This window comes from Nanorana parkeri, unplaced genomic scaffold (assembly GCF_000935625.1).
Source record: "Nanorana parkeri isolate BGI_ZX_2015 unplaced genomic scaffold, ASM93562v1 scaffold718, whole genome shotgun sequence".
Taxonomy (NCBI): Eukaryota; Metazoa; Chordata; class Amphibia; order Anura; family Dicroglossidae; genus Nanorana; species Nanorana parkeri.
Window position 1 is genome coordinate 685,786 of NW_017306986.1, and position 3,919 is coordinate 689,704.

At 47.1% G+C, this 3,919-nt stretch overlaps 1 protein-coding gene across 2 annotated transcripts in view; it reads right to left on the reverse strand.

Annotated features, from left to right (window-relative positions):
* The window catches only part of KDM4C (lysine demethylase 4C), a 279,255-nt gene extending 275,346 nt beyond the window's left edge, over positions 1–3,909 (reverse strand). For both annotated transcript variants that reach the window (XM_018564061.1, XM_018564060.1), the window contains exon 1: positions 3,730–3,909. The gene's annotated coding sequence lies outside the window, so the exon portion shown is untranslated. The remainder of the gene's footprint in view (positions 1–3,729) is intronic.
* Between the last annotated feature and the right edge of the window lie 10 nt (positions 3,910–3,919).

The following is a 3,919-nucleotide window of genomic DNA, read 5'->3' on the forward strand; positions in this document are numbered from 1 at the left end:
CCATCAACTAAGGACACAAAACCGAGACTTGCTGGGAGTAGGAAGGGTTATGTGGGTCTGTCCTAGCAACTTTGTTGCCAGTGTCCATTCACCCAAAGGTAGCTACATATAGTCTAAGAGTGAAAGTCCCGTGTCCTGTACTGTGCAACTGAGCAAACTCAAAATCTCTTTATTGTTCTCTGTGTGAACTGGAAACATTCCCCTCACTTCCTGTCCGAAACATAAAAACAGGAGATGAGGGAATAGTTCATCAAAATAAGGTACAAAAAAATACATAATAGGTTGCAATACACTTTCTGTGCCAGTAACAATGGACAGCAAGCAGAAAATGAAAGGGGATCCTCCAAACTGAGACACAAACAGCAATATTAATAAAAATGGAAATACTTTTGGCTCAAGTTACACTTGAATAAATCTGTTCAAACCACAATGGCCCACGAAAACAATCAGATCCAAGAATACTCTAGACCAGCCTTTCTCAACCTTTTTAACAGGAAGGGTCCCATGAAATAACCTACAGACCTCAGAGAACAATTCCTGTATCTACAGCTCACAGTGCATTAGAATGAACACTATGTTAAGACCCAGGAATAAATAAAAGCAAAGGGAATATGGCATACATTGTGCATTTGACACCTAGGACTGCTTTATACAACAAAAATATATTATTATTGTTGTTGATGACATGCCCCCTTATGTTAACAGTGAGTGGAAAAGTGCCTTCTGACACCGATAGTCTGTAAAATGCTCCATTACATTGGTGGTTAGTGGAGCAGTAGCCAATAAGGACCTGTGTCAGCAGGCTTTCATTCTCTTCAAATGAGTATTGAATTCCCTTACAAATCTATGGGGATGCAAAAAATACTTGAAGAGGCTCAAGTGCAGGTCAGAAGGTTGTGAACTGCAGGTCAAATGCACATGTCAGTGGATTCTGAATCTCAGAAGCATCTCAAACTGATGCCATTGACACAAGCCCAAAGCCCGTCAGCACAGGCCCTAACACTGGTGGTCAGATGGAAGAGCGTCTCTTACATAGAAGGTCAGTGGGGAAAACCGCACACTTTACTCATTGCTATGCTGCTGACAGTGGTTATATGCCTCAGAAGCAGAAATACTGATTGCTCAAGGAACCCCCTAGCAACCTCTAGGAACCCTATGGTTTCATGGAACCCTGATTGAGGAAGGCTGCTTTAGACAAAGAAGTGACAAATTTAAGTTTATTAAATGTGGCGACTACTGTACACAGGACATAATAACTGGGATTTGCACTAGGACGTTGAGTCCTTCTTTCAAACAAGACAAATGATACAATAAAGAGATTAGATGTAGTAAGTGGCAATCATCTTTTTTTTTCCAACACTTTGGGAAACGATGTTGTATTGTATTCCTTTTAAATTTTTTTGCTCAGTTGCCCAATAAATAAAATCTCATCAACATGTTGATGTCATATGTTTTTCAATTTACAACTGTCATTAAATGAAAACCTGGTGACCCTGCCATGAAGCTCCTTGTTGTGACACTTCATGTTATTAGGCCTGGTTCACACCTGTGCGTTTTGTAGCGCGTTCAACAAAACGCTCAAACATGAAAATCCCATTGTTTTCTATGGGTATGGTTCACACCTTGCCGTATTTCACCCCGTCTGAACGCGCTACAAAACGGCCTTCGCCTGAAAAAGGTACATGAGCTTCTTTGCTGCGTTTTTGTTGCGCGTGTCCATTGGGCTACAGCCAAGTAGCCCTCGGAAACGCGCGTTTGTTGCGCGTTTTTTACCGCGAATCGCTGTAAAAACCCACACCACGAAACGCGTGACAAACACGCATATTCGATACGCCTAGGTGTGAACAGAGGCTTATAGGATGACAACTGTCTTCCACACTGCTGCATTTTTACACTGGCTGAGAGTAAAAGCGGCCAAGCTATCACGCACTGCACAGACATGACCAACTTTTGTCACTATAATGGCCGTGACACACTGCACGCGAAGCAGCGCGGAGCGGGGGCGCGCTGCCTTTGCGAGCAGTATGTCATGTAATTTTCTGCTCGGCACCTCAGCTTGCGAGAGCTCGCGGAGCTGAGCGTGCCAAGATGAACAATTTCAACTTCAGCCAATCGGCTCGCGCGTATAAACCAGCACGTCGCGATGCGACAGCTGGCAGGTTGTTACGAGCTGGACGAGCCGATTGGCTGAAGGTGCAGTCAATCATCTGACTGCACTCAGCTCACACACTGCACGCAAAGCTCCGTGCCGGATAGCTTTGCTTCGCTCTGCACGGCTTCGCGTGCAGTGTGTCACGGCCTTTAGGAGGCCAGTCCAGAGCGATGATGTGGACCTAATGCTGACAGGAAGTGGCTAGGGAACCATTTACACCAGAGCTGGGCAACTTCGGCCCTCCAGCTGTGCTTTAACTACAAATCTCAACATGCCCCTGCCTCTAGGAGTCATGCCTGTAACTGTCAGTCTTGCAACGCCTCATTGGACTTGTAGTTCCACAACAGCTGGAGGGCTGGAGTTGCCCACTTCTGTTTTACATCACAGCAGAGTGCAGTGCACTTCAATGCACATGTTTTTATGCGTTGCGTTAGGCAGACCATTCATTCTGAGCTGTCTGTGAACGCACCTTAGACAGTCATAGGTCCTGCCCTATTTTTCAACAAGCCGCTCACTTCAGAACTTCAATACACAGCCCCCGGAGGCTGTGCAACAATATAATACTGGCAATGGTCATTGTGGCCTTCCTGGTGTTTAAATGACATACTCCCAGTATAATAGGCCACACACTTCAAAAAATCACTACGCAGTGCCAGAGGCTGTACAGCAACATAATGCTGGAAATGGCCAGAAGCCATTGTTCAGTGCGGCCAAGTGACCGTACTGACCAATGAGAATCTCTTCTGAGCCAACATACTGAAAGCAAGAAGAGATTCTTATTAGTCCTGAGGAAGGTGTGCTGGAAGACAGAACAGATATCACTGGCTATGAGGAAGTCTAAGGACAGATTCTTATTGGTCACATGGCTGTGCTGACCAATGACAGCTGGCCATTGCCAGTATTGAGGGTAATGTGGTGATGTTGTGAAGCGTGTGGCCCGTTAAAGCGTAGACTGGGAAGGGAGGGTGTTGTGAGCTCGTTCACCTTTTTATTCTTGGTGACCAGGTGAACGAACCCTTTCATTGAACTGTACATGTACAGGTCTGAAGGCTGGCTGAATGAAAGCTACTGTATACAATAAACATTGCCACCCTGCTATTATATAACAGATGTAAACATGGCAGGAGCTTGCTAAACTCAGTCCAGCAGCAGTATGGAAACGGCTGGTGACTTCCCTGTAGGGTCCTCTCCCTATCCTGCACCGGGAATGTACACAAGACTGATGAAAGCTCTTCTCACACTGTGCCTGACAGCCTAGGGAAGTCAGAACTAGGCAAATCATGAAAGTTCTCCTCACATTAAATCCCCACTTCCTGCCCACAACAAACATGGCTGATCGCGACCTGCAGCGACTCCACCTGTCTAATCTTCTCACGTCATTATCATTCTGTGTGGAAATAGTCAATAAACACACACCCATCGTGACAGAACCGCACACCTTCCCCCAGTGAGCCCCTCTACATGTCAGGATGGGAGGAGGGGAGTGTCAGGGCCCTCCGCTCGGTGCCCTGGCACAGGGGAATGGCAGCGCTCTGGACAACATGTATGTCTGTCTATAGGTGACCACAGACACATACCCGATCCGACTGCCCGTATGTCACCGCTCCCTCCCCCGCACTCGCCGTGCTCCCCGCAACAAGTCGGTGTCGTCGCTGCTTTTCGTTGCTCCGGCTGTCTCGGCTAGCGTTGATGACGTCGTGCTCGTGACGTCAAGCTGTCCCGGGATACACAGGGTTAAGTGTGGCGAGGGGCGGCGCTGGCAGAGCG